We start from the raw sequence: 27,274 nt of genomic DNA, 5'->3' as shown, positions 1-27,274 counted from the left end.
TTTGAAGTAGGTGGTAAACTGCTATTGTTTTGCGGCAGCATTCCCATTACAAAACAATTGTACATGCCCTAGCGACTTGCTATTACGAAGGAACGCCCTTGAAATGCCCCCTCCTCCCAAAAGTAACACTCATACCATCCCAATCAAAGCCTGTAATTATGCTCCACCCCTTTATAAATTGATCAGCCATCCCTGCTTCTATGTGGGTCTGATGCTGTCACTGAAGACAGTGGGTAGCGCCAGTGATGTAAGTGGGCTTAGCCAATGGTGGTCCTGGTATGGTGGAGTGTCGTCCTAAGAAACAAACACATTATGCCCTGGAACTCGTGTAAACCAACTAAGCACTGGTAAACACATAATGGGCTTACACACTCCCCCTTTCACTTTGATGTCTTTTCCTATAAGAGGCAAAGAGGCCCTCTTGTAGTCTGCACTTTAGTAAAGTGACTTTATCATAGTCAATCTCCGTCTGAAAAATAAGGTTATCCAAATTGTATTTTTCTCACTACTCTTCCTGGGAAGAGTTCTGTATTCTATTACAAATGTAGACATCTGATGAAAACGTGTACTTTTGTTCAAGAAGAATTTTACGAGCTGCCGTCAGGATAAAAACTGTGTCTTAACTATGATGTATTTTAGAAGTTGTGGCTTGAGTTTAACAGTAGGTTGGCTTACATAGATGTTTGTTGGTATAACCTTTTCTATTCGGGATAATATTTGCATATCTTCTCCATGTCATCACCAAATCAATAGCAACAGGGCCACATGTGCTTGAGTTCAGCAGTTGCCACCATTCCGTGCCCAGCACCGTGCCCTGTCAAAACATGGCAGGACAGACCTATTTTACAGGGGGTAATTTGAATTGCAGAAGGGCAACCATTTTAAAAGGCAACAAACGTCTCGGGGTTTAGCAGGCCTCGGAAATCACAGAGTGAAAACACGCATTACAAATCTAGAGGTCCAATGAAAGATAGTTTGAGGGACCTATGGAAAGCAGGGCAGGATCTACACCCACAAAGAGCATAGAAATTATGAAAAAGTATATACAACACTTTTAGGGATAATATGTCAATAATGGCTGTATCCCGGCCATCAGTCAGAAACTGGTTTGCACTTCCTGAAGGAACTAGCAAAGCAACACATTGATGAGAGGAAGCTCGTTTTTCCATTCGGAGCATTCAGCTCTGTTGGTCTAACTTTTCTAGGTCCCGTTTCTTACCTGGAGGATCTGGTTGTAAGGTGCCATGCCTTCAGGGATTGCTCTTATTGATCATCCTCAAATCAACCATCCGCACTATATAGGACTGTCCCTCTTCCAGCCCGTACCATCTCCTAACTAAGGCAGGCTCTCGCCGTTCATCAAAAGTCTAGGAGGGGCACTGGAAGTGACCAGAAGAACATGCTCAATCAGGTTTTTCAAACCCGCCAAGCTTTGAGATACAAATAATTGCATGCAAGCTTGAGTTCTAGAATCAAATGGGCAAGAGCCGATCTGCCATTTGCAAGTGGGCATTATTAGTCGCTTCACCGTGGAAGGGGTCCAAAGAAGTGGGTCATGACCGGAAGTGGTCATGAGTTATGTGATAGAGGGGAGGGGGCAAAGTGGGCGACCCCGCAGTGACCCTCGCTTTGACCCCTGATGTGATGCGGGAGACGGACTGAATGTTTAAGGATACCATTGTCTCTTGCACATGGAAATAATACTAACAGAATATCACATCTTGCTGTTTTCAGCTCGCCGTCATTCAAAAGCATTCTGCCTTATTCATATAAACCAGTTGGTGGGGTTGACATGCAGGATAAGTACTTTAAGGTGACTGCTTACCCATAACAGTAAAAGCTGTGCCAGTATAAAAACGAACGCACTGGTCCGCAACATTTAACAATTTGAGGCTACTTAGAGTGATCCCAGATTGCTCCCTGGTCATATGAAAATAAACGCACAAGCATGGGAAGCAGGATTGGCAATTACTTTCTAAATAAAATGTACACAAAAAATGTGAAACTTGTCAAAGCATTTTTGCTAAACTAATGTGCATCTTTAAATACCATTTGCATAATTTAGTAAAACGTGTTTGATGCATGCCAATATTTGAAGGAAAAAAAGATTAATAACGGAGCATCTGTGTAAAACCCTCATGGGCAACATAAAAATAAATCGGGTGACCAATTCTAAAAGAATGTCATAAAAGCGCACCCATAGGCATATATGCTGTAGCACTGATGCAGATTGTATTTTGCTTTTCCGTCCCACATTTTCAGGCCACATAATGTTCAAGAACCATTCCTGCTGAATTCAGTAACATAACAGACAGCTCCACTTTCAGTTGTTGAAAGGGCTGGCTTCCTGAATGAAGGCACCAAACTGGTCAACTGCCAGCCCTCCAAAACATTCACTGTTTAACAGAGGGTTGCAGACACATGCCACCTTCCATTTCTGCGTGTGCGTTATAGAGCCAAACTGAGAACCATAACTAAAGTCAACTGATGAAACAGCAAACCGTTTTTATGTCGAGCCTGGGCAGCGCATGCGCTGCTCTGCGAGCCATGCTGTCCTGGAGTATACACTTGAAGCCCTGCCCACTCTCCCCCATATCTGTCATTAGCTTGTGTCATTGTTTTTTTTCCATAAATGCTGGCTTCTGATTCCTTGATAGGCTTGTTAGTCCCTTCTTAGTAAGCCTTGTCTTCATTTGTAACCTTACTTGAGGACTGGCCCTTTTACTTTGGTTGTTACACTGTACTCTTATTCAGCGAGCCATGCACGCTTTCACTTTGCGCTTTTAGCATCCAAAAAATAGGTGTCAACTTGACAAACAATTTTTTTTTTGGTAAAAGCACCCCATACCCGCTTTTACTTTAATAGCGGCCGCAGACCATTCTTTAGACACTCTCGTCTAAAGAAAGGGGCGTGGCCTCTAGCGAAAGCGCAGGATGGGGTGCTTGTAAACAAGCTTTTGCAATGCAATAGGTCTGGCCCTTTAGAAACTTTAACCTATTGGTATTGTAAATGACAATGCCTTTTATTAATGCAGGTTTTTTTAAACACAAATAAAAGGCATTGCCATTTTCAATGCCAATAGCTCAAAATCTCACAATTGCGAAACCTAATACATTGTAAATGCTTGCTAAGTCTTGTCAGCCTTACAGGTGCATTACACTGTTATCTGCAACATTTCCTAAGCCGTTTTGACATCATGAGCACAAATAAGTTCTTCTTTAGGGCCTGCTAGTATACGATTCCGTGGCTCACACGGCATTTGGGTGTTACGCAATAAATGTACATGTATTTATATAGCGCAAATCGCCCACATCGCAGGCATCTATGCGCTTGCTTAGGGAACCCGTCCTGGTATTCCCCTGTGAGATACTCCGGCAGGGTATCCACAAGGTGAAAGCCAGGCATCCCGCCGCGAGGGGCCGTTGTGGAGATTAAGCAAGCTATTGCCCAGAGTCGCAGAGTGTGAACCCGTGAGTCGAGTAGGCACCGGAGCGAGAATTATCGAGTCCGTGGAATTATAGAGCCCAACCCCCGTCGGGGCGGGGAATTGAACCCTGGTCCAGGGCCGATCTCAGCTTCCGGGTCTGCCGCCTCTAACCCCTGAGCCACACTTCTCCACTGCAATAGGCAATTCTGTAGTTGTGGTTAGGTCTCAAGCGAATGAAAATGCATTTTTGGTTTGCTTATAACTTTCTGCACTAAATTTGCCACTCGCTTTGCCTATCCTTGTGCAGCTGGTTTAGTAGGATGGGGGATGCATTCCTGCATTTCAAATGTAATGCACATTGCTCATGGGGGCGGTGGGATGTGCGGGACTGGTGGGAGAGTTATGAGAAGGAGAACAAACATGTTTTCCATGAAACCTACCACAAGATTCTCAAGATATATATATATTTTTTTAAATACGCCAAACAGAATTACACAAAACCTGGCATGATACTAGAACGTTATGAAAAATGTGGCCTTTTGTGGCATGGTGTAAATCTGTCCGGTAGTTCGATATTTCCGCGTCTCAAAAAAAGGTGTTTGACAGCCATGAAACGTCAATCAGCCAGAGACGTTTGTATATCGAGATCTCTAATACATTAACATAAATCGGATGGAAATGGGAGCAGTTTCCAAAGTCTCCCAGTAGGAGTTCAGGAGCCGTGAGCTGGAGGCAAGTCGAAATCTGCAGGCCTAACCTTAAAGAATTTTCAGATTTTGTTTCATAGCTATAATCACCATGCCCGTGTTTTTTCAGGATTTTATTTTTAAATACATATGTTGGTGTCTTATGAACAAAAACAACTCTAGCCTACCCTTAAAGTAATTTTCAGTGAGCATATAGATAGATAGATAGATAGATAGATGTTCAAAATTGAAGGCAAGGAGTCTCATTGGTGTTTTCAAAGTACTCTGGTGTCCAGAAGTTCCTCTACGAAGGAAGAGGCCTCTCCAAAACTGGTAGTCCAGCAAGGAAAATGCCTTCTACTTGTCCAGACTGATTTTGCCTGTGTATTGAATAGAAAACACAGATTGAAGTCATGTATTAATACCGCTCTAGTCTTTGAACTACTGAGCTGCATGTAAACCAGGTAGTTATGACCGGGCATTTACCAGGGCTGTGGGTGCACTGCTCAGCTTTCTCATGTTGGACGGAGTGCTTAGACGTTGCAGTAGTCCTGATTACAGCATCTCCGAGCTGGTCATCCAGACCTCTGCCTCGCAGTATACCACCTTACACGCCCAAATACATTTTGAAAAAAACTCCTGCCAAATGGTGTTGTAAAACAGAATTTACACATCCATGCAGTGATGGCCGGCACAGGTAAGAGCGGCAGGGCAGGGGTGGAAGGAATTGATAGAGGATGAGATAGTTAAAATAAAAATAATAAAAATGTAAACTACTTACCTTGCGCTCGCCGCAGGCAAGTGGTTTTATTTATTTATTTATAAAATGTTAACTAACCCGTCATCTGTCGACTCCCCCCACCCCTGCCCCTCTTACTTGTGCCGGGCGCCACTGCATAAATTAAATAATAATCCAAGGTTTTGAAGAATGTTAGAAATGGCGTCACTAGTTGGAAGGTTTGCACTGTGGCCATGAAGGGACCCTCACTCTAGAAAGAATAAGGGAGTCACACAGCTAAGATATACGCTGCTCACCCCCTTGGTAGCTTGGCACAAGCAGTCAGGCTTATCTCAGAGGCAATGTGTAATGCATTTGTGTATTTGTGTGTGTGTGTGTGTGTGTGTGTGTGTACGTACACACACGTGTACACACACATACATACTGAAAAAACTACAAAAAGGAGTTCATGCCTGTATAGACAATTTGCCAATATTTATCCGAATAAAACAAGATCCAAACGACAAAAATTCAACATACACAAGTTAAACTATCACTTTAAAAGGGTTAAGCAAGTGTAGACAGTAGAAATCAATGGATGCGTTCGTTTTAGCACAAAGTACCTTAGATGTGTCAAAAATCAAAGACAACGTAAGGCACAGGGGAGGCGAGATGCTAGAAAAGCAAAGAGATGCATCAGTTCCTTCCTGGCAGTGGAGGTGATGCATCGGTTCCTTACTGAAAGGGGCGGTGATGAGTCGATTTCCGGACATGCGGCCATATTACTTTATTGCAGCGCGTTGTAGATGAGGCGTCAGCGTTGAGGGACGAAGCGTCGACAACTCAGACGTGTTGCGTCGATGCAGCAGCTACAATACAGGTACTGCGTCAATTTCACAGCCGCTAAGCAGGTGCTGCATCAATTTCTCAGCTGTGAGCAGGTGCGCGTTGGAGTGGGCGTCACGGACGTCGGTGACACAGTGCTCAGAACTCACGCGGAGGCGATTCTTCCGACACACTGTGGCGGCGAGTTGGGGTCTGCGGTGAAAGCCGTGGCAGATGCTTTAAGCAGGAACCATGCGTCAATCTTTTGCAGCGGTGCATCGAGAAAACAGGCGCTGGGAGTCGATGATTGTATTTTCTCCTTAAGATCGCCAGGTTACACTTTCAAGGGCCCAGGAACTGGATTTGGCACCACTTGGCAATTCAAGACTCTCCGCAAAAGAGCTCAGGCACTGGTAGATGAAGTCTTTGATGGACCGAGAGGTCTTAACGGGTGGCAAGTATGCCCAAGCTCTTGGAGAACCTTGAAAGCAGGATACAGAAAGAAAAGTCCAGCCCTTTCACTCCCAGGACAAAAGCAGCAGGCCAGCACAACAAAGCAACAGGCAGAGTGGCAGCCCTCCTACTGCATCCAGCTCTTCTTCCTGGCAGAATGTCCTTAGTCCAGAAGTAATCTTATTTTGGGGTGTCAAGGGTCCAATACTCATAACCCTTTCTACTTTTGAAGTAGGCAAATTTCAAAAAAAAAATTTTAAATGCGCAAGACCCTGCCTTTCTCTACCCTGGCTCCAGACACACCCTGCCTTTCTCTACCCTGGCTCCAGACACACTACAGGGGGGTGGAGACAGCTTAATGTGAGGACAGGATCAGCCTTATTCGTGTCTCAGGGACCACTCCTCCCAACACTCTAGCTGAGAAAGGCCCATCAGCCCGGTGATGGGCCATCAGGATATTCAAGGCACACCTCAGCTCCCTTTGTGTGACTGTCTAGGGTGAATGCACAAGAGCCCAATTGCTAGCCAACCCAGACATGAATTCTTCAGTCTGGCAGAGGCACAGAATGGTTAAGCAGAAAAAAAACCACTTTCTAAAAGTGGCATTTTCAAACACGCAATTTATAAACCAACTTCACCAAAAGATACATTTTTATACTGTGAGTTCAGAGACCCCAAACTCCAAATCTCTATCTGCTCCCAATGGGAAATGACACTTAAAAAATATTGCAAGGCAATCCCCATGTTACTGTGGGAAAGTAGGATCTGCTTTGATGGTTATCCCTACTTTTTGCTTGTGTTATTCTGTTTTCTGACTAGTCTGACTGGGATCCTGCTAATCAGGACTGCAGTCACTGTGCTTCCTCTCTAAATTTGTTATGGTAATACTTTGGTACCTCCATAATTGGTTACTGGTGTACCCTAGAAAGTCCCTGGTATATGGTACTTAGGTACCCAGGGCATAGGTACACCAGGGGTCTCCCATGGGCTGCAACATGAATTGTGCCACCCATGAGAGACCACACAAACTGTGACTACAGGCCTGCCATTGCAGCCCGTGTAGGTTGGTGTTAGAGCCACTTAGGACAGATATACATTTCCTTATATCTGAGGTAGGTCACTGCACTTGAAACCTATAAGTCACCCCTAAGGCAGGCCTTTCAATCCCGAAGGCAGGGTGCTAGGTTAGAAGTGTAAGGGGGGCCCGGCATGAGCAGGACATCCCCTACAAACCCAGGAGTCGATTCTTTAGGCTTCAGACAATATATTAGCTGCACCGAACCGGTCATGTTTGATACATGTCATGTATCAACCATGTTGGAATCCTACCCCAAAACAGATTCACTTGTTGGATGAAGGTTCCCTTGTACTGGGAGGGGGGGCTCCCCTTGGGAGCCCCTTGTATTCCCGGTACCAACCTTTCAGGGTCTAACAGCAAGATAGAGCTGCTGCTGACCAGACTCGTTTCTGCCCTCTTGCTGCTGAGCTCGAGCAGGGGAAGGCAGAACAATAGGTTTCCTGCCACAGGGAGGTCTGACCACCTGCCAGACAGGATTTAGAGTATTGAGCTGGGGTGGGGGCGCTTGCCAGCACCACCAGACTGCTATGAAGGGCACATTTGGTGCCCTCCTTGCATACTCCAGTTTGAGCCAGTTCAGCGAGCTGCTGAAACTGAACAAGAGACATGGGAGTATCCTACCCACTGTCCAGCCCCTCCTCTGGGAGGAACCCTTGAATCGTCCCAAACCTTTCACCAGGGTACTTAAGGGCTTAACTGTGGGAGCATTTCAGATTCAACCCAAAATAACTTCAACTTCTACCGTCTGGGCACTTTGGACTACGTTGGACTTCGCCTAGGAACCATGGGGCAGGTGTATCATCTTTGCGAGTCCTTAATAGTGAATTTTAGCAATTCGCTATCAAGGACTCGCAAAATGCAATGTATGTAGTTTTCGCAATAATAGGTGAGATTCCTAAATATTCCTTAATTGCGATTCGCCAAGAGACCCATAGGAATGAATGGGAAGACATTCACAATTTGCGAGTACCTAATAGGTACTCGCAAATTGCAAATGCAATTTCAAGGGTGCCAGAAGGCCAACCTGTTGTACCCCTGATATAAACAAAATAGAATCCACTCCAGTGGTGATAGTGGTCCCTACAATGGTAGGGAGCACACAGTGTTGTGTAAAATACCCCTCACACACCAACAGGCCCCTTAGTGTCATGCTTCATCATTGGGGTCTTCGCACCGGAGCCGCGTTGAGGGGAAGACAGCCCACCGAGGTTTTCTGTAACCGTTGCCGCATTGAGCCGGAAGACAACCCCCAATACCACGCAGGGCTCATGAGGCCATCCTGCCTTAACATATAAGTCTTGTTCTATTATCGCCAACTGGGCGCAACAGACCATTGTATTATAAACACAATTAGGAACATCACACCTAATACTTTTGTAGAAAGAATTTTTGTAGAATTCACTTTGACATCTACACTACATGTGAGTAAGGTGAGGAGGTTTGTGCACTCCCTCGTCCTGAAGAAGGAGTTTTTACACTCCGATGTTGACGCACTTTCTGGGGTTGATGTACCTTAAAACACAGTAACAACCTCATCCTGCACCCCCTTTTAACGATACCAGCCGAGGGCCTAATAAAGTTTATTTTTACCCTACGAGCCAGGTATTTTTTAAACCATCACTTTTCACCACCTCACCACTCACACCTATCTCCCTACACACACCAACACATAGTACACTTCAAGTGCTCCTACGTAGTCGTGAGTCGTAGCACGCTGCATCCCGTAGAGGGGTGAGAAGACCCCAATGATGAAGCATGACACCAAGGGGCCTGTTGGTGTGTGAGGGGTATTTTACACAACACTGTGTGCTCCCTACCATTGTAGGGACCACTATCACCACTGGAGTGGATTCTATTTTATGTAATTTGCCAGGGGAGACCGAATCCACTTTCCCTCTCCCTCCCTTCTTTGTTAAAAATGTGTACCCCTGATATATGCATGTCTGCACATGTGGCCACATGGCACTTTGAAAAAAAGCAATAAAAGTGCATTTTTTAAGGAAATTACAAATTACCACCAACCTAAAGTTGGTGGTAATGTGCAATTTCCTAAGGCAAAATCGCACAACTTGGGTGCTTCTAGAATTGTATTTACGGAATCGCAATTTGCGATTAATTAAATACATTAGCAAAATAGGAAATAGCAAATTTTGCGATACCCTATTTTGCAAGGGCCTTTTAGGATAATACATCCCAAAAGGCTTTTTCCCGTTCGCACACTGGTCGATTCACCAAGGAAGACTCCTGCTGCTCCTGGTTTCGTCGGCCTGCCAGTCTTCTGTGTTGTCTGTGCCTGTGCTTCATCCAGGTTCCTCTCTAGGCCTGTGGATATCAAAGACACCCGAAGGAATCTCCAATGGAGTGAAGGAGTCACTCCCCTACATCTGCAGGCTCCGCAACCAAGCTGACCGGTCTGCTGCCCCAGACGTCATACAGGCTCCGAAAGGCTAAGCAACACAGGTGGTGGTTCTGCAACTCCCTTGAGGCCTACACGGTCTTATCAGCAAGTTTGAGGCAAGTAGCCCTTGTTGGAACGGCTGGAACAGTACCCCTGTGCACAGTGTTGAATTGCCGTCGCCAAGGCTTGTTGGCAATGCCCTTCAGAGATCTTCGGGCAACAAGAAACTCCAGAATCTCTTCCTGCTAAGATTTTTGTCCTCACCGCATCCTCTGCACTATGGGCCTGCATCTTTGGTGAGCTGCTCGAGGTCCTCGAGACTCCTGTGCTTTTGACTTGTGGGTCCTATTGAGGGTCTTCTTTGGCTTCAGTGGGCTCCCCTGCTTGCTTTCGGCCTGCTCTGACCCTAATGTTTCCCTTGGACCTTGCTGATCCCAACGCTGCACCTTTTTCGTTTACCACATCTGTTCATGCTGCCAAGGCTTGTTGATGCTCCCATCGGACACCGACCCCCTGGTTCTTGACTTCCGACGTGGGACAGCTCGTGAACGGCTCCTGGTCTTCCACAGAATTGCCTAGTCCTCACAGCTGCAGCAACAAGCTCACCGTCATCCCTCATGCATCTTCCGTCATCGGTGGTCATTTGTCTTTCTTGCCTCCTGGTCACCTATGCACTAGGCTTCCCTGGTGTAGGCATCCTGTTTCCTGGGGTATCAACAGGTGGGGTGACTCCTCAACCTCCTGTCTTTTATGGGGTTTCTTCGAGGTCCACTGGGAAGGGTCCTTCTTAAAAACTGCAACCGCGACTGTGCCGTTGACTTGCATTGAATATGCAGCTGTGTTTACACTCTACACAGCCTCTGTGGGGTTCCTGGGTACTTACCTAGTGCGGTTCCTTGTATCCCCAGGTCTTCTGAGTCTTCAGGTCCAAGTCCTGACTTCAGTCGCAGTTCGCAATCCACTTCTTTAGTATATCGTTTGGTCTCCCCTTGAAGATCACTGTGTATTTTAACGTGCGTTTTTCAAAAAAATTTTAAGAAAAATACTCTAGCTGAGGCAGAGGGGCGTCTGTCCGGGCCGTCTGATCTGTCTTTATATTGGTGTTAAGTCAAATTTAAATCTCCTCCATAGAGGGTATGACCCCGCGAATACAACTGAGCTTTCGTCGTCAAACTTGTATAGAAATCAGGGTGATCATAGTTGGGGCCATAAACATTCAGTATGGAGATTTCCAGTCCCTTCCCGCAGCATTTAGAAAGACCAAATCGTCCCTCCCTATCTGTCTCAAGGGGCGTCAGTGTTATCGATGTCTTTGGGTTCACCCACGTCAGTACCCCGTAGCGTGTTAAGTGAAGCCTGCCGAGTCGATGTTGCCCAGTAAACCCTTAGTGCGCAAAATAGGACTGTCCGGGTGCAGATGAGTCTCCTGAAGGAGTGCAATGTCTACGTTATGTCTTTAGAGGTAGTGTAGGATTTTCCGGACTTTGCGATGGTCATTAAGACAGCGCACATTCCAGGTCAGTAGGACCAAGGAGTCAAGGGGTCCTTCAGGTGTGGTTACCGGTGAGTCAGTCTTAGGGAAATGAGCAATGAAAAAGTGTCGAGGGTATATGAATCAGGACCTTGCCATGCCTTAACTGTGCCACAGAGCTAAAAATAACCAAAGGAACAACAGTAAACCTCCTCAACAGATGACCCCCTCCTGCTTGTGTCAGAGATAAAATATGTGGGCTTGCGCTATGGAACCAGAGTCTTGTCGCCCCAGTACATGCATACACAAATAGCAACCATAAGAAAAACATAGGATTACGAATCAAACCCCTTCGGTTCCCACCCACGCCTGCCCAACCCCAACTTGGCTGTGGTGTTCACCCCCCCTTTCAAACAGGAGCCTCCCACATCCCCCAGTCCCCTAACAACCAAACATATCCCACGTGTGGTATTCACGCTGGGGTGGATGTAGCTCACAGAAAACAAAATGCTTTTGCGGCCAGTAATGACCGTCCTCCCTACTTCACTAAGGCTGGGTAGTGTGAGCCATACAGGAGTGCAGGAGTATGCTTCTTCCAGGTCACATGCAGCAACCTGCCAGTAGAATATCTAAATATGCAGACCCCCCCCCCCCGTCAACAAGAACCCTGCAACAATGAGGATCAAGCGGGACCAACAGTAATCTCCAACACTCACCTCTCCAGGGTGTGTTCACAAAAACAGTAATGAAAAAATAGGCCTGGGGTGTGCTCCACGACACTCGAGTCTAATCTCCCTCCCCCATCAGCCCGCCAGCCTAATGAGTTTGCACCCGTCAAGGAATCCAAAGGGGACAGACCTCGCAGGTACAATAGGGCCCCCCACATTGATATGATTCAGTTAGGACCCTCCCAAGCTCCCAACAGTGACAACATATACTCAAGCCACTAGAGTTCTCATAACATGTTAAATCCTGCTCATCTAGTGCTCCTCCAGCTGCCTCATCCCTGAGTGCCCTCTCTGGAGAGGGCCGCTGCTCCTTCCCCTATTCTTTCAGGGCTTTTTGCAAAGCCGAAGTTGCCTTTACACTGGAACGTACTGCCGTCTAGCCTCCTGTACTTTAGCCGTGAAGTCCGGGAACAGTGAGATCATCGATCCCTCGAATTGCAATGGCTGTTTCTCTCTGGCAAGTCTGAGTGCAGTGTCCCGGTCCCTGTAGTTTAACAATTTTGCTATTATAGGCCGGGGGGTGCTCCCGTTTTCGGTCTTGGTCCCAGGGAGCGGTGCGCCCTTTCCACAACAAACATTCCGGAGAAGGCGGTGTCACCCAGCAGGGTTTTCAATAGCTTCTCGATGAAGAGGTCCATGTTTCCCGTGTGTGTAGATTCCGGCAAGCCGGTAATGCAGAGATTGCTGCGCCTAGAGCGGGCCTCTAGGTCTTCCGTCTTGTCCTGTATGATCTGGAGAACCTTTCCCAACTGTTTGTGCTCTGTATCTAGAGCAGTGTGCGCCTCCTCCGCCTCCGTCATCCTCCGCCTCCGTCATCCTCCGCTCCAACATGTGGAGTTGTTCCGCGTGCTTATCCAGTCTCTCGGCCATGCGATCCATTCTGTAAGTGAGCACATCCATCTTGGTTCCAAAGGAGGCAATTCCGCCCTGTAGGTTCTTTTCCATGGCCATCAGCAATCCGCGAATGTCCTGGCGTTGATCCTCCCCAGACGGGTCCTGATCACCGACCCCATCCTCAGGGGTAAGCTCACCAGACTTGGACCTCTTCAGGTCAAACGATAATTTTGTTTGTGTTCCGTCAACCCGCCCCATTGCAGTACCACTCGTCGGCCCCTTATGAGCAGGAGTCCGCCTGGACTATGAGATGGCGGCAAAGGTAGATGCCCCAATGCGAACCCACCGGCCACAGGATAAATTGTCAAGAGAGACCTTCCCGGTCAGAATCTCCCTGCTCCACCACCGTGGAAGGGCCTCCTCTCCACACTTCCCTGTCCGCCTTCTCAAAATGGCGGCCCCCCGTAAACACCTAGTCGTATGGTACCTGCCACAGGTCCTCAGTAGTAGGTCGTCAGAAGTCACTCTCTCCTTAATGTCCACACTGCGCCTCGATTCTCAGGGGGTCCCGCCAGTCGTGGTCCCAGCAGGGGTACAGATCCGTGCCCAAATACCACGGTGACCTCCGCGCACCACCGTAAAGTCACTTCAAGATCTCCGTGTGCAGCGTCAGTAGCCTCGCTCCCCCCTTTCAGGCCCCACGGAACCGACACAGCACAGGTGGGTAGGATCTAAGGACTCACTTCATGTGTGGGGGGGAGTGAGGGGGGGGGGACACCCCTCAATCCATCGCAGCAGTAGCCCAGGCAGCCCCCAATCAAGCAGGGCCAGCGGTCAGCCGTCACATGTGTTGGGCAGTGGTGGTTCAGGCCTCTCGGTTTGAGGTAGTGCCCCCTCCAAGATACTTGCAGGTCTGCTGTCTCCACCGCAGGCCCAGCGACAGCCTAGTCAAATTGCTCACCGCCAAAGAAAGAGCCCCCAGGTCAGAGCACAGCACCGCAGCTCCCCACTGCAGCGCAGCGCGCCCAGGTCAGTCACTGCTCGTCTCTAGGGGCAGGCATGGGCCACCCCACGTAGGCCGAGAAGGAGCGCCCAGCAACACCAGTCCAGGCCCACCGCGGACCTACTTCATTAGCTAGGCCGCAGCACAAAACAGGCGATCCCGCAGAGGAGCCGCTCCGATGGTAGGCGATTCAATTCCCTTGTTCTCCTCCCGTCGGTGCTGGGATATATCCCTAGGAGCCGGCCCCAGGCAGATGGCGCTCTGATCGCCCCCGGAAGGGCTTCACCTCCGCGCTCCAGGGGTGCTCAGTCTCTCCGCCTACCGCCGAACCTGCGGCCGAGCGGGGCGGGACAAACAGCGTAGTACCGAAGGGGGAGGGCGGCGCAATGTAATAAGATAGCGCCCTTGATGCGACGGCGGCTTTGCGGCGAACTCTGTATTTGGAGCCGCGACAGGCCCTGCGACATCCTTCTCCGGTGATACGACCCTCGCAGGCGCGTCACGTTTCTCCGGTGACGTGAGGGCAAACATTTGCGACGAAGACACGCTTTTTGGGAGATGTGGCGGTGACATGCTTTTCCAGCGATGCGACGACAACAGCTGCGGCGGCGACAAGCTTCTTCTCATTGCGTCACCCTTCCAGCTCCCAGCGACACGCAGGCTTCTGCAGATAGAATTCCCAGCAAGGAAATTCAGAGGAGAGCTGGCAGTGAAGTCTTGTAGCTCTGAGACTTCAGCAGGAGGCAAGCACAAGTTCAAGCCCTTGGAGAATTTTCTGTAAGATGATGTGTCCTTAAAAGTTCCTTCTTCTTTCCTTGGCCATGAAGAGACAACTGCAGGCCAACCCAGCAAACAGCACACTGGCAGAGGGGCAGTCCAAACTCCTGCAGCTTCCTTGGTTCTTCTACTTGGCAAAAGGTTTGTCTTGTTCCCAAAAGTGATCTAAAGTTCTTGGGTCTGGGTCCCAATATTTATTCTTAAATTGTCTTTGTTCTCTGAAGGCAGAGAGGCCTCTGCCTAGCCCAAACCAGATCTGGTCAGTCCTGGAGCACTTTGTTGACAAGACTTATTTCCTTTCACAGTGTAGGCCAGGGACATCAGACACACCACAGGAGGTGGAGCCAGCATTGTGGAGGGAAGGCACAGCCCTATTCAGGTCCCAGGTGCAACTCCTCCCTCCCATCTGCATGCAGATCTCTATTTAGCACTGTGATGGCTCACCCTCTCTCCTGGAATCCCCCAGCCCTGTCACCCAACTCCAGACAAGGCACACACAACCTAGCAGAGGCAGGCTTGGATAGTTAGGCAAGAATATACCCACTTTCTAAAAGTGGTATTTTCAAACACAGAATGTTAAAACCAACTTCACTAAAAGATGTATTTTATCATTCTGAGTTCAGGCATACTAAATTCGAATTTCTACCATGTTCCCTGAGTCAGTTAGGATTATAAGACGTAATAATCAAACTGCCCATTCTGGCCTATGGAGAACAGATAGCCTTGCAATAGAAAAAAACGAAAATGGCTGTAATTCACTATTAGGACATGCCACACACACCGGGCATGTCCTACCTTATCCTTACAATGCAACCTGCCCTTGGGCCTACCATACGGGTGTCTGATATGAAGGGAAGGTTTAGGGACTGGCAAGTGGGTGCACTGGCCAAGTCAACATGGCAGTCACAGACTGCACATAGGCTCTGCAATGGCAGGCCTGAGACACACTTTACAAGCTGCTTCTGTGGGTGGCACAACCAGTGATGCAAGCCCACCAGCAGCATTTGATTTACCAGCCCTGGGTACACATGGTGCACTGTACTAGGGTCTGACAAGTAAATCAAATAACCCAATCATGGAGTCACTAATCAGTACATCAATTTAACATAGGGAGCACTTGCACTATGGCTCTGAATGGCAGTGGCACAGTGCCCAAAGCATATAACCAGCAAAACAGATAAAAAACAGAAGAGGCAATCAGTACAAAATGGAAGGGAGTCTCACGCCAATGATGCCAGGTCTAACACATTCACTATATGATTAGTTCTGGTAAAAAAAAAGCTGGTCAATAGTCCTTGTGGACTAAGCCTGAATGCTGCTCCCCACAGCTACCACTTAGAGAACTTTCTATGGTTGTCTAAGACCACTAAAATCACCAAAAGGGTTGCCTGGATTAGTGCAAGGTGCTTCACTTATATAAGTGTTCGCATACACTAAGCCAGCCTCCTACAGTTACACTATGGGAGAGATAGTCCTTGCAATATTGAAAAACAAAATGTGCAGTATTTCACTAATAGGACTTGTAAAACACACCCCTCCCTTTTAAAAACACAGTGCCCCCGCCCCTGGGCTACGTTGGGCCAACGTTAGGGGTGCCTTATATGTAGGGAAGCTTTGGGCCTGCCAGTGGGTGCACTTGCCAGGTCAACATTGCAGTTTATAACTGCACTAATAGACACTGCAGTGGCAGGTCTGATACAGGTTTTCAGGTCTACTCATGTGGGTGGTACAATCAGTGCTGCAGGCCCACTAGTAGCATTTGATTTGCAGGCTCTGGGAACACCTGGTGCACTTTAATAGGGACTTATTAGTAAATCAAATATGCCAATCATGGATAAACCAATCACCAATACATTTTAGACAGTGAGCACTTGTACTTTAGCACTGGTCAGCAGTGGCAAAGTGCCCAAGGGCCTAAAACCAACAAAAACAAAGTTAGAAAAATACAGAAGGAAGGCACAAAGTTTGGGGCTAACTCTACAAAAAGGACCAGGTCCAACACAGAAGTACAAATCAACCATTCTGATTTTTGATGTGTGTCAGGTAAACCGTAGTCTCACCAAAATCTGAGAAAATGGTGATCAAGAAAAAGTTATTTACTTTTGGTAATTATTTATCTGGTAGAGACATTCTAGTTGTAGATTCCTTACCTTTTGATTTTCCCCAAGCTGCAGTCTGGATCCGGAGATTTTTCCTTTCACAGTACCCCTGTGCATCGTTCGGTGTCGTCGGATGGCTCCGCGTCTGTCGGAGTTGTGGGCGCTGGGATGACGTCACTGGACCTATACAGACGCCGCCCATGCGCGCGGACGTCAGTTCTTAACACACCTTTCCACGCCAGAAGCACAGAGCCACGAAAGATGCTGACCACGGATGCATCAAAACTAGGGTCCTTTAGAGGAGTCACTATCCCTAGACATCAGTTCGCAAAGCGGGAAGGATGGGTGGGGCGGTAAGGAATCTACAACTAGAATATGTCTCAACCAGATTCATTGTTACTGAAGTTAAGTAACTTATTCATTTGATAGAGACTCTAGTTGTAGATTCCTTACCTTTCGAATAGATACCCCCAGCAATACCATCCCAGGAGGTAGGCCTGCGAACCAAGATTGTAGGAAAGTGCCACTTCTTTGCATGTTACCCCACATTTTTGCCTGACATCTGGTGCAACCCGACTTGATGTGCCCTGGGACTCTGCCAATCAGGTTCACAGGGCCTGTGTTTTTTTCCCAAAATTGTACCTTTGTATCCACTATGGGCACCTCCCTGGCCACAGGCAAGCCCCTTGTAAAAGATATCTTGGGTATCAAGGGCATTGTGGCCAAGGAAGGCTTCTGAGGGCTGCAGCACCCACTGTGCCACACTCAGGCTGTGTACAGAGTGAGTGCCTGTTGCTTAACTGTTCTGTGTTCTCTACCTTAATTCTGCAAGCAATGTAGGACTTCACTGTAGAAACAGGGACATCATGACCAGTCTAAAAAAATGCCACAATTTCTTTTTATGGTTAAGTACATCCTCCTGGACTGCCTAGAAAAGGAACCTTAAATGCCCCACACAATAAGTACACACCACCAGCATTGTGCTATACACTACTCCTTAATGCAATAGCTACTCTCTCTGAATGGCTATGTGGCTGACCTCTTTGGCTGTAGTGGGAGATTGGCAAAGTCACATTGATAACTTGCATACCTGAGAAAAATAGATCAGTCTCATTTGTTTGGGAGATCATTCTCACTAACTTCCATCTGGCCTAGTAGCCTAATTCTTCCTAGTCCTCAGGTATTTTATCACCCAAGAGTTTCGTCTAGATACCATTGCATGTCTACCCTCCCAAAAGAGTTTTCTAAGTGACCTTACCTGACCACATTGCATATCTCTAAAGGGTAAATAGTGTACATTTCGATGTAAAGGATCAACCCATCTGTGTCCAACAACATACTTCCAAATGATCGGACATACTGTAACTCGATGGCTGGGAGAACATGTTGCTGTTTGTGGCTATGTGCTAGATCTAAAATAGCCCCGACTGTCCGGGTCTGCAGTGGAGGTCCCATTTCTGCTCCCTCATGCATGGTTTGCTGGTCCCAAAAGTAACCAGGCTTGTGTCACCCTTACTACTTAGCTAAGTGTAAGAAAGGGCCTCATTGTGTATAGTCAACCCCTACATTTTGGAGGTGATGTGCTTTTCGACTACAAGGTACAGTGGGCCATGCTGACCAGACCCCAGTGTATGAGCTCTGACCTCTCAAAGTATCTGCAATTGGCTAATACCAGATTGACATATTTATTTTACCTATACGTCCCTAGTATATGGAACAAGGTGTACCCAAGGTTAGTAAGAGAAATGTCAGTAGTGAACGGCAGCGCTTATTGTACCAGCACTGCAGCGACAAACTGAAAACATGACTCCACTTTGGCCACTGTAGCCTTGTTGGCAGCTTTTAAACTGCCAAACCAACATGGTAAAATAAACCATTTTGCCAAGTCAAAACCTTCTTTTTTATTATTTATAAATTATCCCTAGAGACGCCCTTTGTAGTCCAAAAGGCAGGGTGGTGAATATTGAAAAGATGTTTATATGCCCTGACAGTGAAAGCCAAAAATTGTTGTTTTCACTGTAGCAAGGCGGAAGTCCTACTGGCTAACATGGGGTTACACCAGCCCATGCTATAAGTGCTAACCTTCATTTGAGACCACCAAATATAGTACTAAGAGGTATCAATTTAATTGTTACAATAAACCTGACAATGTGAAGTCATATTTAAAATAACTTTTAATATGAAGGTTACTTTGGGAAGTCACCACTTTTTTGCCCCAAAGCTGCAGTAGCCATTTCTGATTACCCACAGCAGCTGTCCCCTGAAACAGCCTGCTGCCCTCTTGCCAGATGGGAAGCCCTCCCAGGAATGGAGAACAAAAGGACTATAGGTGGGAGGAGGTGCGCCATTCTCCAATAGGACAGCCAGAGAGTTCTGGCCACAGACTGCGCAGCTTCAAAGAGGCCACCTCCTCTGGTAGGCAAATGCAAGTCACAACTTAGTCTGCCCGTTCTTTGTATAGGTAGACAGGCTGGCATCTCCTCCAGAGGGGGAAGTCCAGTTGCTGAACCGTTTTTCACAGAGGGTGGCTAACTGTACTGGACACACCTCAGGGGTGTGACTAGAGGTCTGACCCATGGAAGAAAAGTCTGACATTTAGGATTTGGGCGGAGAGATGCACTGTGAGATTGTTTAGTGCCATGCCACAGGAAATGATGTAGAGGGGGCAGGGTTTTACTGTGGAAATTGTAGTCTTATTGCTGGTCAGTCCTCCCCCACTCACAAACTTGAAATTTGGATAAAAGTGGCACCCCTGGCTTCCAGCATCAGAACACTGCTGGAACTGGAAAGGACAGAATTGAACCTGTGGACCTCAGAAAGAAAGGCTGCACCAAGGAAGCCTGCACCTGCTGAAATAAGACAGGGCTTAAGAAGGAGTAAGAGTGGCACTTACTGCCGACCTCACAGCGAAAGACCCAATGGGCTGTACATACTCTCACCATGGCCAAGGACCAGTGAGTGGACTCCAAGGACTAGTTGGCCAGCCCCTTTCAGGGACACAAAAGCTAAAAAAACCTCCACCTACAAAAAGTGGAGATCGAGTCCTTGCCCCCAAGATATACCTCCGAGGTCCTGGACTCTTGGCTGGAGCTAGAGTACTCTTTCTTGCACTAGAACTTCAATTTGTTAGTGTAAAGCAAACAATAACATTTTATACGCACAGAGTCTGAGACTCAGACTACTGCTATTTACTTAGTGGGTAGTCTTGAGTGCATTTTCGAAACAAGGCTTTTCACAGGACCGTTTAACTTCTCTTGTCTGTTGACATTGAACTCAATAGTGGCCTCAAGCTGCAGCGGACCCCGCCACCTGACCGTCGTCAAGAAAAAGAACTTCAAGAGTTCCTAAGAGTAAAGGTAAAATCTTGATCGCGACCAACCTGATCTCTGCATAGACCCAGAGATCCATCGCAGTTGGCCTGAAACTTTACCTCTGCCCAAAGCCTCGTGAAAAGCAGTGATTTATGAAAATTCTCAAAAATCATATATCCGGATATATGTATATATATACACACACAATTTTAAAAAAGTGGAGTTACTTAATGACTGTCTTGGTACCGATAAATGCTTTAAACTGGGCCACAGCTACCCAATACTGAGTTAAGGATTGATTGAACCCCTCCTGTGCTCATGACGAGCTGAGCTCGTCATGAGCATGCCCGTTAAATGGAACGCTCGCATGCTGGGCTGATTCCCCTGCTGTGCTGAGCGTTCCATGGGAACAGGTGTGGCCATGACGAGCTCAGCTAGTCATGAGCACCGGAGCGCCGTGACTCATGACGAGCTAAGTTCGTCATGAGCACCGGGGCACTGTGTGTGGCCCCCCAGCACAGCGGCGGAAACAGCCCCGCAGTGAAGGGGTTAAACAAACCTAACTGGACCTGGTCTCACAACCACACCAAATATGAATTCAGTTCATCACATTAAGATTCTAATGCTTTTGGATTGGATTGCTTCTTGCCAATCTCCAGAATTACCAGTCACTGCCGAGACTGTTCAAGACCAAAAAATCTCAGGAAATCATAATAATGTTACCTCTGGACCATCTTAATGCCAACGTACACAGCTCTTGGGTCTTCGAGAAACCAGTTGCCTCATTCTACAAAATCACGTAAAAGGTCCAATATGTGCCAGTAGAATTACACACTGTAGTAACCCACTTGCAAAGGGGAAGGCGTTTATTGGGGGGACACTTACCCTTTGAGAATGTTTTTAAAAAAAATGAAACTACAAACTTTCTTTTTAAAAGCTTCCTGTGTTCCTTCAGGAAAACGGGCTGCATTTAAAAAACATAAAAGAGAAAAGATTGCTTTATTAAAAAGCTATCAGAGATGTGGTGGTCTGCTGCCTCCAGCAGGCCACCATCCCTGTGATCGCTACGATTCCCAATGGGTACCAAAGTCCCAATGGGTAGACCTACCTCATTAATATGCATGGGGTAGGTCTATTTGCAAACCACTAGGAATTGATAACGAAACTCAAGTTTCCTACATAAGGAATACCGATTCCTCATTGTGACTCAGAGTAAATCGCAATTAGGAAATCGGTATTCCTAATGTTTGTACATCTGGCCCTAAGAGGCCAAACAGTTGTTGTGTAAACTCTGTACGTGCCCAAGATTATTACTGAGCAACATTATAGTCTATGAAATCAAGCACTATAGGGTTTTGTACAACTGGTATTCTGAACTCACATATTTGAAAGTGCTTTCATATGGGATTATGAAGAAAAAGAAGTTTTGGTAAAAATAAAATATTTGCCTACTGTCACACAATTTAATTGAGAAAGCTGCAATTTATCCAGGTTTGGGTTAGTACTAATCGACCACTAAATGGGTATCTGTGAGCCTTTCCTTATGTGAAGGATTTATTATTACCCCTTTGTGAATATGTCAGCAGAACTGACCCAAAGGAATTGCTGTGCTTTACATTAGCACACTTTACATTACACAATTCCAAGTTAATTTTTTGTAGGCATGGGACGTTAAGGATTTTGCCCATAATCACTGGATGTCGAGTTGATGCCGAGACTAACCTGGTTCCTCAGTTCCAGGGAAGCAGTTCTGGCTGTAAGGCCATATCCTGAGTAGAGTGAAGGGTGGTAGGCAGAAGACACATGAAAGCTCGGCTCGTTATGGGCTTAAGAATCCAATAGGACCTCGAGCTGAGCCCAAGCCTGGCTCGGGCTTGCAGTGGCTCACCCTGCCCACCTGTAACATGGTGATCACATTAAGTAGGGTGACCAACAGTCCTTAAATGTCACGGACTGCCCGTAATTTGGGCCATTGTCCATAAGGGTTTCTTTCATGGATGCCTTTAGTTCGTAATTTCTGACATTGGAGTGAGCTGCCCCCTGCAAGCAGCCTGTAACTGTAACTGCAGGGGGCAGTTCACGCTCCTGCTGTGATCTGTGGCATGCAGAAGCCCCTCCCCGACCTGGCACAGACTGCTATCAGGCCCATTATCATTCTGTATGTTGGCCTAATTATCACATACAGAATGATAATGGGTCTCTCTGCCCAGTGACAGCATTTCAGATCCGGTGTTTTTTTTTCTCCAGTGGGGGTGAGGAGGAATGTAAGATCTGAGAAGCCTTCAGCTGTGATCTTTTTCTCCACTTTTTTTAAAAATATGCAAACGCAGGTGTTTCACTTGCATACGCCACAGATCCAGTGAGTGCAAGGTTCTCAACCTAAAATAAACTTATTTTGACTTGTGCGTGTGTTGGTTGTCTATTTACTTACTTATGCACTATTGCGCGACTTCCTCTGATGTGTATACAAAACGTACCTTTAGTCCCAGATATTTTCCTGAATTCTAACCTTCTGTCTTGAATTTTGACCCTATGTCTTGAATTTTTGCACTCACTGTCATGAATTTGCACCCATGCCAGGTGGTCACCCTATCATTAACAGGGGTTTCATAATGTAAAATAGTACATCTCTCACTGACCAGTTTAACTTAAATTATTATTTTAGATACAGTGTGGGTTATTTTACATGCAGTTACTAGAAGGCGAAACGTTGTTACAGACTATTTTTTCTTTTTTGCCAAGTCTCAGATGTCGCCCCTCGCTAACCACCCCACCCCATTGCCCTCCGTTCGCATACTTCTTTTAATGCACTTCGGCCACTGATCTTCACTTTTGAGACATTGTCGTAATGCGAACAGATTCGTTTTAAGGCTTCACCATACCTATAAATCCGCACCAGAACTCAACATTCGCCATCACAAATATTCATTCAAATATCCCCCGCTCGTTGTCATCCAACCCAAAACATTCAAACGTATTAACTCACTGTTAGTTGACTGGTGTGACAATGTTTCTAATTACATTCGCCGCCTTAAAAACTCAATAAACCGCCATGCACCCTACAGTTCTATGACTATCTCACGGCTACTCACATTGACCGCTCGTGAATTCAAACCGAAGTCCGCCGCGGTAGCAATTCCATTAACGGGTGACTGTCATTTGCCCACGATAACAACCAATCCCCTGACTGAATACGTTCTGTGTTTGCAGTGCCACTAATGTGTAAAGTGACTCAGGATTGGAGCTCTTGAATACCACGCCCAATTTAGTGCGTCCCACAGGATTGTGAAGTGCGGATTGGCTGTGGAGTCCATGTTTACCTTTTTTACAGTCCGTGGGACCGCCAATCGTGGAGTGAACGGTATTTGGCTGGAGTCCTACTTACCGTAGGATAACAGCCTGGCTTGTAGTAGGTCGACCATGTTAGGCTGTCGTCTGTCGTTCTGCATTGAAAGTGAGGCAAGGAGGAAGAGGAGAGACGTTGGCAGCACCAGCGCGGTGTTAGACAAATAGTGAGCGGTGGTTGGACCTCGTCAATGGCTATTAACGACTGACTCTTGGTCTTAGCTTCTGGGGTTCAGGCTGTGCATGAGAGCTATCAGTTGCTCGGCCAGGACCGTTATGCTTTACAGGGCGGCAGTTGCCTATTGGTCATGTGTTATTTCTAGCATATGTTGAATTTGAAATATGATTTACAAAGCGCAATTTATGCCTAAAACAGAGCTTCAGGGCGCAAACATCAAAATAAAGCAACAGAATGCGTGAAGGGGTGGCAGAGATCAGCTTTTCGCAAAGAGGCAGTTTTTCTTTGTGAACCTGACTCTATCAGATTCAAAACGACGAAAGATAGGGAGAGAATTCCAGAGTTTAGCTCTGCCACAGCTGCACCGCCTCCAACCATTGAGATATCAGGGAGGATTAAGGAGGCATTAAAATATCTAAGAGATATGGAAGGAATATGAAATTTAGACAGTTTATGGACACTAAGTGGACCAGATTGAAAAACTGCCCTATGCAAATGTGCCAAAATGTACATTATTATAATCCTCTTTTGAATGGGAAGCCAGTGTAGATTCTTTCATTTAAAAGACCTGCAATATTGTCAGGGAAGATGAAGGAGAAGCCTAGCCGCTAAATCCTGCGACTGCTTACGTTTGTTAGTAAATTGTTTGGTAAAGCAAAGATATAAGGTATTGGAATAATCCAGTCAATATGTTATTAATGCATTGATCGGAGTCTTTCTGGCCTTGAACGGAAGAAAATCTAATACCTTACGAAGAACTTCAATTAGTATAAAGCAGGTAGAAGAAAACTGACACAATCTGTTGTGAAGAAGATAGGTGACTATCGAATTTCACACTTCAATTCTTAACATCAGCGAGAGTACGGGATTGGCTTAAATCCCGTGGCCACTCTAGATATGCTCATATTTCCCATCTATCATCATCTATCAGCAGTTCAATCTTATCTGTTTTAAGCTTTAGGTGGTTTTCATTCATCCATGTTGCGACCTAAAGAATACATTGCTTGAATTTCTCTTGTCTAGAAGTCTGGTCACTTGTTAATGAAACAATCAATTGAGTTTGTTCTGAGGTTACCCGGCATTTCAGTGGAAAAGGGGAAAGGAAGGAGGCAGACTGATTGGGCTCCGTTAGTTAAAAAGTTAGCAATCCAGGGAAATGCAAGGCCTTGAATACCTATTTCCTCAAGTCTCTGAATGAGGATGGAATGGGAAATGTTATTTTAAGCAAAGGTGCACCACAACAAAGACATGTATAAACTAAGGTATTCTAGTCTGTACACAAGATATATTCAGAGAAACAAGGTTTTTTCTGAGTCTATCCATGATTTGGGTTTGTAACATTATCTCTCCAATTCCATACGCATAAAACAAATTGGTCATTATGCCTAGAATTCTACAGTATCCACAAGATGAATCACATGATAGAACATGTAAAATGTATATAATCATGTTAGGGGTTTCTTTTTGTATCTGTTACCTTGAACAATGACTCTAAACCTGATGTTCTAAATGCTTTGAATATCTTGTAGACATGCGCTTGTGTTTTTTTAATCATGTAATAATTTGTAGCTCGGCTGAGTTTACAAATACTTTACAATTTTTAATGATGTGTTTATATGTATTTCGTCTTGTTACAATACAGCCCTGAAGAAGTCCCAGAAGGGACGAAACGCGTCGGCTGTGTCCTTTAACATTTGGAGTGAATAAAGAAAAACCTGCTTTTGAGAAAAAAAAATTTCCTTGTCTGTTTCATATGAAAAAACCTTGTTTCTCTGAATATATCTTGTGTACAGACTAGAATACCTTAGTTTATACATGTCTTTGTTGTGGTGCACCTTTGCTTAAAATTACGTTTTGTATCAAGTTCTATATAGAACTGCCATTGTGATGGTGGGTGGTTGTCAGTGTGCACACTACTCCCTTAGTGACATTTAGAGGGAAAATATTAATTTGGTTATTGTGGTCAGGTGCTCTGTTAAAGTAAGGTTCCACCATCCATCTTGCTTCTTTGTGGAATGGGAAATGTTGAAGGCCGCAGACTTATCTCATAGAATAATGGGCGCAGAGTCACCTCTTTCAAGCAAATGTTTGAGGTACTCTGTGCTTTGGAAGGCACAAAAAACAAATTGAGAAAGACCCAGTGGCTTATTAGCCTACAGATAATCAGAGAGCCGTTTATTTATGTGCTTCTCCAAAATTTTTATGGGAGCTAGGAGCAAAGAAAGGGCCCTACAATTCGATGGAAACGATGGATCCTCATAGATCTTTTGAAGACTCGTAGTGACATGGGCCAGTTTCCAGTCCTCTGGCACAAAGCAGAATCAAAGGATGAATTGAGAATAGCACTAGTATTGGCAGAATTTAGCAAGATCCCAATTTTAAAATAGAAGGAGGACATGGGTACGTTGGTGAACTGGATTTACATTTAAGCAGGAGGTTCTGCATGTCCAAAAGTAAAATTAGAGAGACATAGCTACATTTTACCAAGTTTTCACTGCGTTGAAGAATAAAAGTGCTATGGTGGTCCATCTTAAATGAGACTTGAATCGTCTGGAGCTTGTCTTTAAAATAGCCTGCAGTAGAATCACAAGCGGATTGAGAATGTGGTAGCTGATGGTTAGGAGAAACTGGTTGAGTCATTGATTTGACTATAGAAAACAGTTCTTTGGAAGAAGGTATAGCGGCATCTACTCTGTATAGAAGGTAGAGTTAGGTCATTTGATCTCTTTGTGATACAATCTGATAGCTAAACAGTATCGGAATGTATATGCCTCCTCCAACCTTCTGCACCCTTTTCTCTCTAGTTGACAGCATTAAAAAATATATATATCCAAGTGTCTGGTTAAACCAGCGACAGGACTCTTTTTTAAACACCTTTTATCTGCTTATGGGGTGCTATCTTTATTTTCAGCTAAAACTGTCTTTAGAAGAAGACAACCTAGAGGACTTCTTATGGGAATACAGGAGTACATGATTCCCTTTACAGTCCCCCCTGTTTCAGTAATTATAAGGTCTAAGGTGTGGCCTGCAGAATGGGTGGCACCAAAAACAAATGATCTGAGAAATATTTAAAGCCGACATTACCTCAAGAAGAAGGTTGGCTTGTACATCCAGATTGTTATCAATGTGATCATTAAAGTTGCACAGAATGGTGAAATTAGAGGCTTCAATTAAATCAGCAATGTTTTTGGCAAAGGAGCGAACATAACTTGGAGACCTATAAATAAGGGCCCCTGAGAGAGTATAAATAAGGGTTAGTTGTAGTGAGAAAACTAAAGCTTATGCATTGGGGGAAGTCATAAAGAGGTGCGATTGAGCCTGAAAAGGCTTGTTTAAAACTAAACCACTGCCATTCCTCTCTTGCCAGTTAACATGAAGTATAGAGAAACCAAACCTAATAGCTTTATCTGTATTGAGCGCACAATGATCCCTGAGCAAACTTTCCATTAGGAATATGGCCTACTGGGTCAGATAGTTCATGAGCTCCTCTTCTGTTTAGCCAGGGACCTGGCATTTATTAGATAAATACTGAACCGGTTTTAGATACCCAAAGGCATAGGAGATCGTCGTTCAAAGCAGGTGGATAGTTACAGACAACATCACATTACAGGCAGGTAAGTTGTTTTAGATCTAGAATGTTGACCATAGATTGGCACTTACCCTTTGGGCTCATCACAAGCAGCATTTCTCTGGAGTAATGTGTCTGGTCTGAGTTCAAATGGCAGAGGGGAAGGACAGAGTGCGGTACAGGTGTGGACGGGCACAGACTGGCTTACCTTTAGCATGGCTTTGGCCTGCCAAGGCATGCAGCAGCTTTCTTTTTAAAGCCCTCCCGGGCCACCTAACATTCCCTGTTCAACCATTCTATCCTTGGAAAACAAACTAGGATTTCTCATCCCCATCTCCCAGCTTGAAGCTACCATCTCACTTTTAAGTACAAAG

At 45.9% G+C, this 27,274-nt stretch overlaps 1 protein-coding gene across 2 annotated transcripts in view; it reads right to left on the bottom strand.

Annotated features, from left to right (window-relative positions):
- The window catches only part of SKA3 (spindle and kinetochore associated complex subunit 3), a 627,619-nt gene extending 604,586 nt beyond the window's left edge, over positions 1-23,033 (bottom strand). Inside the window, exon 1 of one of the 2 annotated variants that reach the window (XM_086935202.1) lies at positions 22,902-23,033. The gene's annotated coding sequence lies outside the window, so the exon portion shown is untranslated. The remainder of the gene's footprint in view (positions 1-22,901) is intronic. The other variant, XM_086935203.1, reaches the window with a different exon arrangement.
- Positions 23,034-27,274: the final 4,241 nt, after the last annotated feature.

The sequence above is a fragment of the Lissotriton vulgaris genome, chromosome 8 (assembly GCF_964263255.1).
Source record: "Lissotriton vulgaris chromosome 8, aLisVul1.2, whole genome shotgun sequence".
NCBI lineage: Eukaryota > Metazoa > Chordata > Amphibia > Caudata > Salamandridae > Lissotriton > Lissotriton vulgaris.
This window is presented reverse-complemented; position numbering and strand designations above follow the sequence as displayed.